Source organism: Lonchura striata, chromosome 5 (genome assembly GCF_050655825.1).
Source record: "Lonchura striata isolate lonStrDom1 chromosome 5, ASM5065582v1, whole genome shotgun sequence".
Classification (NCBI taxonomy): domain Eukaryota; kingdom Metazoa; phylum Chordata; class Aves; order Passeriformes; family Estrildidae; genus Lonchura; species Lonchura striata.
The window spans coordinates 49365490-49378841 of NC_140707.1; the positions used below are offsets into that span (position 1 = coordinate 49365490).

Below are 13352 nucleotides of genomic sequence, written 5' to 3' on the forward strand. Positions count from 1 at the left end.
CCTAAAATTTTACTTTTGCACCCGTGCCACACTTAATTATTACTTATATCAAACACTCAGAGCTGGTAATTCATCCTGTAAGACTGAAAACTCTTTTCCATGGACAGAGATCAGAGACAGTGTCTCTCAGGGCTCTGTACAGGGGGGTTCCTGACCCCCTGCCAGGGTCCCAAACCTTCCAGGGCAGCCAGAAGGAAGCCCTGGATTCCCACACACCTCACCAACTTAGACCATAGCACCAAGTGCCAGCTTAAGTCATTACCCAAATACCTCCAGGGATGGTGATTGTTACTCTTGAACACTACCCTTGGGTGGGAAGTCCTTGGGAATGCCCTTAACAAACCCTCCTGTGAAGAAATTCTGAAGCTTCAGGCTCTTGTCCTCTCATTCTGTCATCAGCTGCCTGGGAGAAGAGACAGACCCCCACCTGGCTACAGCCTCCTTTCAGGTACTTATAGAAAGCAACAAGGTCTCAACCCCTGAGCCTCCTTTTTGCCAGACTAAACAACCCCAAGTCCCTCAGCCACTTCTCATATGACTTGTTCTCCAGACCCTTCACCATGTCCATTGCCCTTCTCTGGACACACACTAGGACCTCAGAGTCTTTCTTGTAGTGAGAGGCTCAGAACTGGACACAGGAATTGAGGTTTGGCCTCACCAGTGCCAAGTACAGGGGGACAATCACTGCCCTGGCCCTGTTGGTCATATTATTTTTGTTACAAAAATAGTAAAAAAATCAGTTAAACTCTCCAACCTCACCTGTTTGTCACACTCACCCTACTTCATTCCCTTCTTCCTGTGAATGTAGCTGAGGTATCCCCTTTGGTCCTTTCTACGCTCTCACCTCAGCTTGTATTGTATAAAATCCCTGGAGCTCCTGCATCTGAAACTCCTTTCCAGTACTCCTCTATTTCAACTTAATTCAGACTTTTCTATGAGTAAATGTCTTAGTTGTCATCACTTTCTAATTTCTGTTTTCTTCTGCATTTACTTATTGCTAAACTAACAGTGCCTGATAACTCTGCAAAAGCACTTTGGGATGCAGTACGTATGAAAGCTGTGATCCCACACACAATGATGCCTTTGGGCTGATATGTTCTTGAAATTTCTGTCCTCAGTTCATAAATATTGGAGAAGTCATGTATAACTATTCTATTTCTAATGGAGGGCCACCTGCCATGTGAACCAGTCATAAGAAATTTATCGGAAGTGATTTTCATGGTTTTTTCAGTCAGATGGAGGTAACACGAATCCATTTGGAGATTCTCTTGTGAAGTGCCCAGTATATCACATATTTTCCCTTCATTATATACAAGTAGCTCTTAGGGATGCTGATGGAAATTACAGGTGTGTGCATTTAGAGGAGGATATAGATCTATACTGTGCAAATTACTTCAGAAAACAAACTGGGATTATGGACATGGACTGTGCAGAGCTGTGCAGCAGTATATTTCAATCAATGTTCCCTGCATACCACGTAGTAAAGGGAAAAGGAGGCTGGGGAGTGAGGGAGAGCAGAGATCTGGATTTCAGAGCTACTTTTAATAACAACCATGGAGGATAAAAACTACAGAGTTTTGACCAGCTTCAAAATCGCTTCTCACCTCTGGTTTTGAAATCTCCAGCCCAATTATTTGTTTACTTGATCATGCTAAAGTCTTATTCTCCATCATTATTTGCTTGCTAGTAAAGAGGCAAAAACCCCCAGCAGTCCAAAGGTAACGGCACAACTAAATCACTTCCAGATGATAAGTCACACTCTGATGGTGAAAGCAGACTTTACAGTTTCAGTGTGCCAGGTAATATATGGCAGTCACCCAGTTGCTATTAGTTTTACGCACAACAGTATATACACATACTGTTAGGTTTGGGTTTGTTTTTTTTTTTTTTTTTGAGCTGGATTAGGGTTGGCTAATACTACACACATTAAATATTTAGCTTGATTTCAATCACAAAATATCCCAAAATAAAAGACAATTTTAAAGCATCCATTATCCCTAATCTCATCTACATGCAAGTCATATCAATAATTTTTTTATTGTGATATTAACTGTGCAGCAGTTTGAATGGCCATCCTTAGAAGTCTATAAATGCTCTCTCCATACGCATTTTTGTGATGTCACCTTTACATACTTTGTGCCTTTCCAACAGGATACCTAGCTCATTCACTTGTCAGGATGAGTGTCATTCATTTATGGAAAGGCCTTTAGCTATTTGCTTTCTCCATGTGTTTAATATGTGGCCTAATCCCTATTAACTACTGACCAGTTAATCTTGATCTTAAGAAAGAGTTTTAATTTAATTTGTTTCCCTTGGTTTTGATGACTGTAGTGTCTAAGCAGTTCACAAATGTGTATTTATTTTCAGATCACCCCAATTATTATCCTCATTTTACAGCTGGAAAATTGAAGAATAGAGAAGCGCAGTGATTTTGTGCTCATTTCAAGACTCCTAACTTGCCAGGGTACTTACCATTATGTAATTTTTTTAGATATTCAAAGCAGAGCTCCCACTGAGTCCTGCTGCAGCTGTGAGTACTCAGCTCTTTTCCAAACCAGACCCTAGAGTCTCAAGTCAGGTCTCCATACAACTGGGAACATGCAATTAGTGACCATAGTGCAAAATTCGGTATAAGAACTTACTGATGTTGTACAAGAGATATGTGGCACAAGCAGGCAGGGATGCACCCTGTTCTACAGACTGATATTTAATAATTTAAAGCAAGACTGTGTTCATTGCTTTCCCCAATCCTTGAACTTCATTCAAAATACACCATTCCCTCTGAAACAAATGATTAAGGGGCTGAGTGTCTCTCTTTACACATTCCTGACTTATCTTTAGCAGCCTGAATAAAGCTGATGCATCCTATGTTGGAAAAGGATATGACTTCCTCTATTGCCAGTGCATTGGTGTGAAAGGGGGGAAAAAAAGCTCAGATAACTTCAGTTCTGGCACTTGCTAACTTTGCATATTTGCTTTGGCAGCTCACAGACTTTTCTTAAGAGAGTGTTTGTAGGTAATTTCCTAGGTACTTAATGAAGCAAAGTGGAAAAACAAAACTCCTATTATGTGGCATCATATTAACACCTCAATGCCTCATACTATTGGGGTTAACTCTTACCTTCTCCATATGGACTTCTGCCCTCTGAGTTAACAGGGTAATTTGTAGTATTAATGACTTGCCAACTTCTCTGTGGAACATGGAACACCTTTCCTGTGTGCCGAGACCAGAACAGAATCATGACCCAGGGTTCTCATAACCCTTTTCTGCGCTGCACTGACCAGTGAATGGGCTATAGTGTCTAAAAAACTTTTCCTCCTTTAGCTCTGTCTTACTCCCCTCTAAGCATCTGTGTCCCATTTCTGCTCCTTCCTCATATCTGGCTGCTTGGTTCCACCACTGCTGTTCTTGTCTCCTAGCCAGTCTCAATTGCTAATTCTTTCTTTCTATCAGCCTTTTACTGAAGGAGCTGGTTTCTCCCATATGGATTTTAAGTCCCAATCCCCCTGGGTTTCCACACTCATATTTCTACTTCCTGAATTCTGCTTCTTAGCTCTAGGTTTCTGACTATGTGTGAACTTTCAAAGCCTTACCCCTGTTTCCTTGTCCCTTTTGATACCTGATCTGTATTTCTCTCTCATCATCTTCTTCTACTTTAGTCCTCCTGCAGCCACAGAACCCCCCAAGAAGTGCTGAAGTAAATTACCTTCCACTGGGATAAAACCACCTGTCATCATCTAGCATGTCTCTCCTCCTTACTACAGCTTTTTTTTTTTTTAATTACATCCCTTCAGGATGTCCACTTACACTTTTACTATAAATAATTGAGACATTTTTCATCCTTATAACTATGCTGCTCTTTCTGGAAGCAGTCTGTCAGATTAATGTGACTCAGCCCCATAGAAGCTACCAATCAGTTTTTCAGGGAACATAATTTTCTCTGGCTGAATAAATGCCTATGTATGTAGTGTTGACACCGATGCTGTGATTCAGTGCTGTGTAATTTTTCACCAGGATTTCAGCAGGGGTCTGCAGTAGAGGCCTGAGAGGTGGGGTCAGTGCATGGATTTTTTTTTGTGCTCTGAGGAATGCAAGGCTCTGCTAAGCCAGGCACTGATGAAAATAAATAGAAATAAGGGTATGGAGAAATTACATGCTACTGTTCATGGGGTTCAGCTTTTAAAAGTGATGCATTAATGCTTGGGTAAAGCAAACAACTTTTATCTTCAACAGAAGAGGTAAGTAAATATGTATATATTATATATTTATGTATATATCTGTACAAAGGCACTGATCCAGAAACAGACATAGCCCATACTATGGGCCTTATGCTTCATAGTGTCCGTGCTTTATAGTTTAGATGATCAACCCTTGAAATCTGGAAGATTTGCACTTAACTGAGGAAGACCTTGGTCACACCTTCACATCAGTCTTTGGGTTTGGCCTGTACTGAGCAATGGACAGGGTGAAGTGCTGGACATGAGTAAAATTTTATCTTGTCTGTGTAGTTTTCCTATCACAAGTGCAGGGAGAGCATGCTGGTGTAATAATCCTCTGCTTTAAAATGGTATCTTGTGTGTGTGGCTCCTACCCTTCTTGTGCATGTACATTCATAAATAAAGTCAAATATTAAAAAAAAAAAGCTGACTAGTAACAAGGTAATTAGTCAACCAAATGTTCCAGAACTGTCATAAGGAGAAAGAAATGGTGATCTCAAGTTACTTCAGCTCACCATCAAGATCAGCTCAGAGTGTGAGTACAAAGCTAAACTATTGCATATGCTGCACATATGAAAATGGAGATGGAAAGTGATGAGCTCTTTATATGCCCCTTTCCAAATAAATTTGGAGAAGAGCTTAGGTGGTTAAGCAGGTCCCAAATGGTTTCTGCTGCTGAAATAGTCTATTGATGCTTTATTTTTCCCTTTAGGTTTTCCACTACATTAAATATTTCAAACTACCAAATATTTCTTTCTAAAGGGAAATGGAATGAAAAGATGTCTTACATGATTTATTACAAATTCAGAGGGAAATACTCCCCTTGTAAATAGCTCTACAAAAAATAGCATCATCAATTTAAATGTTGACGTGCTTAACATTAAAGGGTCATACTGTACCAAAGGTCTTTAAGGAGATCTTCCCATGCAAAGGAATTGATTTCAGTGAAAATTGATTGACGTAGGGCTTCTGCTTTCTGGTATTTGATCTGTCTCTGAGCCTAATTTTGTGATCTCCAGTGCAACTTGCCCCTAAATCTTATTTTTTGTGGATCAAATTATTTCACTCCCTGTTTCATCCTGCAGGCTCCCATGCCACAGCCACCCTCACACTGCAGGCACCTGGGCTGAAGCCTCACCAAGTGCGTGCTGATGTTGGGGACACACAGGTGCCATAGCACACAGGGGCTGACATGGGAAGTCAGAGCCCTGACAGGACTTTAGCTGGCGCTTACCTTGTCAGCACACACTACTCCTGCTCAGGTTATCTGCTCAGGGGTTGTAACAGTGATTGTAAGTGAGCTTAAAGTCAGACCAAATCATCTTATGAGTCACCTACAGCACAGATTTCCAAAGGTTCCTTCCAGAGGTTTTCCCTCACAGCTCAGTTTTCCTTTGGCAGCTCACACAGACAGTGAATGCCAGCTCTTTCAGAGGTGATTTCTGGCCACCTCCACACCCAGGCCAATCCAGTGACCTCCCCAAAGGGGCAGAGTGATATGCATTCTCCAAGTAGCAGGGTGTTCAGTATTTAACACATCAAAACCTGTAGAGCAGCTCTTATCATAAGCACAGGCTGGATTTCCACTGGAAAAAATCCTCCACACTATTTTGAGTTTTATATTCTATTTATATATTTGTGATTTTAAGGTTCATGTGCATTTAGGGATTTTTTACCATTAAACTCAGTGTTCTGGAAAAAAACCCAACTTAATTTAGGGAAAATACTCTGCCTGTTTTCTGTCTGTCTGTTATTATTCAATATGAAAAGGATATTGTAAGTGCATATTCCGCTGAATATGCGGTTTGGCAGCGAGTGGCTATTCAGCTGCCTGCTTCTGCCTCAGAGTTTATTCAGGTCATAAACGAGACATACAAGCATTTGAGTTAAGATTTATAGTTACATTAACTGTATCAGAAGCTTTTTGTACTTAATATAAAACACACTGCAGGAGCTCAACTTTCCTTTATTCCACAATACACTCAATATTAGACATGTTACCTGTTGTAATTACTGACATTAATAGCCTCAGGAATAATGGAAAGTGAGTTAAACACCGGTGTGGTAGATGTAAATGGGATTTTATAGTATGTGTAATTTGGAAATATTGTATGAGTCATTAAATTTGTACTTAACATTTCTTCATTTAGTAATTAAGCAATAACCCAGCAAAACAATGTCCTCACTTTAACACATAGGTCAGATTTTGTTATAAAATCAGAAAAGTGGTTGCCAAGGATTTAATTTAAATCCCATGAAAGATTCAACCTGGTCCTGACACAGCAAAATTGAACCTCTTGCAGACAATTTTTAGGAGAAAGTGGGGACCAGGATTTGTACAGCCCTCTCCAGCACCTCAGAGTCACCTCAGAGTGACTCATGTGAGGCTTTAACCAGAACTGCATAGGGTAATTTTCTCCTGGAAAGGAGGCTGAAGCCACCAGCAGCTCAGACAGGAAATCTAATGTGTATGTCTTCAAACCACCCAATATTTGCTGATTTGGAGATGTTATTTTTACCCAAGCTTACTCAAATTTTAATTTTATAAGTAATCTATTTTAGAAACTCCCACTTCCTTCATTGCTTGTTCATTTGCAAATAGATGTCCATTCCAAGCCTTTACACAGAAGCAGCCCACTGCTGTTTCACAAAGGTCTTGAAAGACTTGGAAAGTACAAGAGTGGGGTTTCTTAAGCAAATAATAGCTCCAGAATGAAGATGCTGCCTTAAATGTTTAAGATTATAAATATACTTTTAGTGCATACTTTTCTCTACAGTCTTCTACATCTATATATTGATTAAGCTAACATCCATGTGCACACAGTAAACATATTAACATTCAGATGATCTTTTTTAGCTTGATGCTAATAATATGTTAAGGTGAACAAAGAAGAAAAATAGAACCCATATTTACCTATAACCCTGGTCTATTTTGAGATCCCAAGGCTTTTATGTTAATAATAAAAACACCAATAAATCCTCATCTCTTTGCTTTTCAAGCATGACAGATAGTCTTTGAAGCACTATTGCATTTATTTCTTCCAACCAGATGTGCGATTTATGTTTTATTTGAAAGTAAACCTTAGCATTATAGAAGACACTTGTGCTAAATTCCATCACTGGGTAAGACCTTCTCAGGAAAGTCTCCAGTCCCCCTGTCATATTGCAGTGCCTTGCTGATATTCTTGGAACAGCTTGTACAATACTGGTAAGTCACATTATCCATTTCACAGAGATCTCAATGAAGTCTGTCTGAAAACAGAAATTATACAGTAGGTTTAAGCAGGGAACATTAACCCCCAGCCTGCATTTGCAAGCAACACACTGTAAAGAGAATGTTTAAATACTAGTTTTGAAAGAAATCTGCAATTTATTTCCTTAAAAAAATACTCCAAGAATCACATGTGTGACTTTTTAAAATTTTGCAATAAACTTAATGTCTTTGTGTATATTGGAAATCTGCAAATAGGATATTTATTTTTTTGTGTTCTTACATCTTTATGTACTGTGGACCCCCTCATACAGTACAGAACTGAAAAGTAAACACTTCAGGGATTTTGAACAGATCACCTGTGGTTCCTATAAAAGAAAAAAATCACAACAACACTGGTGGGTAATTCACTGGCCCTTCCAGGTCTCTTATGGCTGGTGAAGGTGACCCAGCAAGGGCTCCTGATGCTGATGTGCATTGGGACAGCTGATGTCCATAGGGTCAGCTACTCATACAGTCCCAGCTTCACTGGGAATCACTCCAACAGCAGAGTTTCCCTCCACTCCCTGAATGGTGTAGCTGATGCTTTGAGGCTCTCAGACGTTGGAAGACATGTGCCCTGCCAGGTTAGAGATACTGACAGCTGTACTTCCTGCATATGGTACTGCCACCCATCTGTCACAAGCCTTCAAGCTTTTATTGGCTGGGAAGAGTGATTAGTGTTTCCTGAGGAAAAAATTCTGATCAGAAGTGTGAAGGAGTTATAGACCTTTACCCGTGCACCTAGAAGCAGATATGTAGCATTACTTACCTCAGAGGGACACGGCAGTCCAAGAGGCAAAACAGGAGGCTGAGCTGTGGCTGTCTTCTCTGTGGATGTGCCCACGGGGACTTTTGAGCTTCCTGAAGGAACATGGTGTTAACAGTAAGGTAAATGCCCTTCCAAAGGAAATCTCCCTCATTATTCATTCTTTATTTCCCCTGTGTTTTCTAACCTGGATTAGGGTTAGTCTGTGCCATTTTGAGTACCTTAAATTTACATCTGTCCTTTCCCTAGGGATGAACTATGGAACTTGAGTGATAAGTCACCCTCCCATTCTTAACTCCCCATAATGTTATTATTGATAATTGTTTCTACTGAAGGAGAATCATTAGGTGGGATCATGCCCAGTTGTGTTCACAGTTGTACTAAACATAGAGGAAGATATAGAAATATTTCACAAAATACTACAGCCCTACATAAGGTGTGTATGTGATGTGGTAATTAGATTTACTGTCCTCTTGGTGGCAGAATGAAGTCTGTAAAAATAGCATACTGAGAAACCAGGGGATCATAGTAATTTGTGTCAATTTTACCTTCTGATCGATTTGAAAAGCATTTATTACAAAGATAAATGGCAGAAGAAAAAATGCTGCCCCGGGAGGAGTTCGGATATATACTGATTGCAAACAGCTCTGCACATTCATTACACATCGAATGGCTCCTCCTAGTGAAACCCTGCAGAAACACTTGTGGACTGATTTTCCTCCCTTCCAGTATTTCCATCACATCCTGAACTGCAGTTACTTAAGGGATAGAGCAGCAGGGGGACACTGGGACATTGTGGGAGAGGGTTAAGGGAGTACTATTGAATTATTTGCAGTTTTACTTCATAAAGAAAATTCTGCCTTCAGATGCCTGTGTTTGGCTGCTGCTGGTTTCTGTGGCTTCCTTGCATGTACATGTTTGCCAGCTACCAACTGGACTTTCATAAATCAAATAACTGTCTCAAGGAAATTCAGAGAGAAAGCATAAGCTGCTAGAGTTTGAGCTTACAAGACAGTTGTCATCTGTTATACAATATAAATCCCCTTTCATACTTTTGGTAGCTCCTATGCTCTCTGGAACACACAGCAGGTGAAATTTAAGGCAAAACTTGGCCCTACAGTTTCTAAAATACTGCATTTTGCATTCATACAGAGAAAAATAAATTTTTTATCTGAGTTACTTAATTTATTTAACATTATATTTGGATGTTTCATTGGTAGTAAATATAATTTTTGCAGTTCTACCAGTTTTACTGTAATGATAACTTCATGCTTTATTCATAAATATATGTCAACATCAAAAATAGAAAATAAGGTCATAGTGAGACAATAATCTTCATTGTCAATAGTGTTAAAATGGAAGGAAACAAGAAAAGGATTTGGTAGAAATATTAAGAATTCACAACTTAAAATTTCTGCAACTTTTCATCTGGAAAAATTTGAAATCTTGAGTTAATTACATCAGAAGGAAAAAGTTTCACGTCTGAAAGGAAGTTATTAATATGAGCTTTAAAATGCTCCCCCAAAGTCTGTAGGAGGCATTTTCCTACTATGTATTTGTAGGGAAAAAATCATCCTCCAAGGCACATCCTTAATAAGCTTCCTCATGGTTTGCTCAGTCCTCTTTTATGTGCTGTGCTTCATTCCATCAGGTATTTGGGGGCAAAGGAAAAGAAGATATTTGGAATGGAAAGGTGCTGCAATTTAGAAGAAAATGGGCAGAATTCCTTACACACAAGATACTGCTTATAGCAAAATTTACTCCTGTCCTGAAGCTGGGAGAAGCCTCTGTGACTAGCTCTCGCCAGTATCCTAAATCTGATGGCATATCTTTCCACAGCTAGTAAGCTCGAAGCTGCAAAAAAGCAAAAGGGCTGCAGACACAATGCTCACACAGTAAAAACCTAAAGCTGATGTCGCTCCCACTGGGAGGGAATACTTTGCAGTGGCACAGAGATCAGGACTACACCAATTATATATTAATGTTTCAGGAACATTGATAGAAATAATTGATAAATTAAAACCTGGACTAGAGTTGACCCTGAGGACATCCCTGCATCCTTGTCTGACTTTGAGTCTCATCACTGCTATTTCACTGTATTACTTGTGATGGATGCAAAGCTCCAATTGATGAACAGTTGTTCTTCCCTTACAAATAGGCATAAATGTTATGGAAATCCTACTGGTTATTTCTCAGCCTTCTTGAAATTACTCTCTAAACACAGCTGCCTCACAGTCATGGTAAACATTCTTTACAAAGGCCAGTTTGCTCTACAGGCCCCAAGGAATGTGACAGCTTGATACCTGGATAAGCCTGGGCTCAGTTTCTGTTTCTACAGAAAAGCTGGAGTCTCCAGTGGATGTTGGTAAACAAACCCTGGAGCCATTATGTGTTAGAGATCATAAGCTGTTACTCAGCGCCTTGCAATATGGAGTTGGAAGTGACCTAAATGAACAAGAATAAAAAGTCAGAAAAGTATTTTAGAAATACCTGAGATGAGTCACTGCACACAGAGCAAGCTGGTACTGAGGTGCTGTGCTCAGTTATGCAGCTGTTAACCCATGGCTTGACTTGGTCACCATGCACCAGGCTGAAGTACTCGTACAAGTATTGGAGCTGCTGGTAGGCACAAAACCTCTTCCTCAATGCCCATAAATGTCCAGAACATATATGTTGAGCAGGAACAGAAGGAAGGGTAATAGCAGGGAGAGTGGGAGGGATTGCAATCCACTCCTGTTATCAAATACAGGGACTTGTCTAGAAGTAATTTTAATCTTTGGTCTCCGAAAGCAGAGGCTAGGTAGATTCATGTTAGAAGCAGCATGCACAAAAGTCAATACTAATATCCATTAGATAAGTGTATTTAAAAGGTTTTAGTTCTCCATTGCATTGAAGGGTTTGTCTTCCCAGAAGTTCAATACTAGAAAGGATATTTTGTAGCTCAAGGTCTTAAAGCAAACACCTGGTAAAATTCAAACTGTTGAGGAGCCAGATCTCTCTGAATTTGCTGGTGCTTTCTGGGAGCTTGTGTTTGTTATTGTGGTAGGAAGGCCATGCAGGGAGTGCTGGAAAGGACACAGGTAAAAAGCTATTGTTGCTGTTGTAGGACTAATTCCATCTTCTTGAGTAAGACTGAGTGAAAATCACTGATCAATAAGATACTACTTGCTCTGGTACATGATGGTAGAAATATGTCCCAGAAAGAACATACCTGGAAACCTGGGCTTGACTGCGCTAGTGTAATGCACCATGCATGAAATGCCAGGCCTGCCAATGCCAGATATCTGCACTCACTTGGCAGTGCAGGGAGGGCTGCCTTCTGCCAACAGCTGGGCACAGCAGATCACCTTCGTGGCTTTAACAAACTAGTTTGTCTGAGAGGACTTCTTCTTTCCACGCACTGTGATCAACTTGAAGGGACGGTTGCCCCACGGATCAGCAGAAAGGTTTTCAGGTTTGCATCTTTGCAGGGAGACAAATGTGACCTGAAGAAGGAGCAGAAAAAAAACAGAGATTTCTTAAGTGCTTCACAAGGTGATTCACTGGGTCTCAGGAAGGACTACAGGACTTCCACAGTATTGAAGTGCTGGTAAAGTAAAAATGGGCTTCAAGAAGAGAGACTAGCATTAGCAAAGGAGCCCTTGTTTTGGTTGTAAGTGATCTCATTCAAGTGCAATATTGATACCAGAGAAAGAGGGAAATCAGAAAGTTAAAACTATAATTCTGGGACTGGCAGAGGGAAGAATGAAAAAAGAGAAACCTGCTGTCAGTGAGAGCTAACCTGGTCCTTGGGAGTGTATCAGTCTTGTTTCCTTAGGTCTTGTGTTACAGCAAATAAGGGAATCATCACCACCACTATCAACACAGTATTTGCCTTCTTTCAAGCAGATGGCACCATACACCAGATGAATAAGGCTTGAATCTGTCTCTAACAACTTACTACTTATTCTTAAATGTTGTCCGATTGACTCCAGCAGTCAAGGGAGTTATAAACAATGTCCTTAGCCTAGTATTACCTCCATGGTCAGAGGGGAGATAGGACAGGAGTGAGTGAGCAAGAGCTCTCTGGTATATGAATACTCCCTGCATTACAATGCCTGCAGCCTTACCATGACCCACCAGAAAGTCACAGTCTCATTCTCTGACACTGCAATGTCCCATCCTAAATGATGCAGATGAATTTAATCACAAAAAGGCCTAAAATACTTTCCAAGGGAAAAAAACATTTTCTGTCAGTGAAATTAAAGTGGAAAATTCCCAGCACAGTTAAGCCCAGGGACTTTCCTCCATCCCAGCTATTCACCAAGCAAGAGTTATTCCAACCACAGCTCAGAGCAATCTGAGACCAGCTAATGAGATGCTTCTCAATTTTAAATGTGAAGCCGCACTTTAAGAGAATGGCTGGCAGACAGAAGGGGGAACACGACAGCTGTGGCTGAGGGAGTTATAAGGATCCGGTGCTGCTGCAGCCACCTCTAGACAATGGGATCACCCTTCGTCCCAGCTCTGGGCGGGACCCAGAGACTGCCTGGTGGCCAAAAGCTTCCAGCATCATGGTTTGGATGGCGCAGGCACACTGACCGTAATTCAATGCCTGGAGAAGGAGCTTCCATTACCTGTTTCCTTCTCCCCTAGGGGTGCTTCTTTCCCAAGACATGTGAAAAAACCCCATGGCAGCTGGGGGTCACACCTCCTGTCCAGGACGGCTGAGAGGCATCGAGGTCCGACCCTGAGCTTCTTCTGACATCTTCTGTGTCAGAGGAACACACAGGATGTTTTGAAGGTGGTGACTGCTCCCAGACAGATTGCTGATAAACAGGAAGAGACAAGTATTGCTATAAATCGCTAATCACTCCCAGTATCAGCCTTGCATGAAAATAAAACTAGCTTTCCCTAAGGAGCAAAGATGTAGTGCTTTTGCCTCCCCTTCCTGCAAATTCAGAGCCCCGAAGGGTGCGGGCAGAGCCATTTCCTCTCGCAGATCACATTTTCCTACCGTGCAATGTGTAGAAATATTCTAGAAGAAGCACAATAGCCTCTCCGGGCATGCAACACCTCGGCAAACCGGCGGAGCGGAGTTCTCCCTCCAGCCGGCGGGAGCCGCGCTGCGGAGCT

At 41.0% G+C, this 13352-nt stretch overlaps 1 protein-coding gene across 18 annotated transcripts in view; it reads right to left on the reverse strand.

Annotated features, from left to right (window-relative positions):
* Positions 1-13352, reverse strand: part of NKX2-8 (NK2 homeobox 8) — a 61530-nt gene that overhangs the window by 35962 nt on the left and 12216 nt on the right. For 2 of the 18 annotated variants that reach the window (XR_014956046.1, XR_014956051.1), the window contains exons 2-5: positions 12854-13045; positions 11449-11722; positions 8241-8332; positions 7228-7470 (exon numbers count right to left, since the gene is read on the reverse strand). The gene's annotated coding sequence lies outside the window, so the exon portion shown is untranslated. Of the gene's footprint in view, positions 1-3121; positions 3215-7227; positions 8170-8240; positions 11723-12853; positions 13046-13352 lie in introns of those variants that run through there. The other 16 variants (XM_085582147.1, XR_014956044.1, XR_014956047.1 and 13 more) reach the window with 16 other exon arrangements.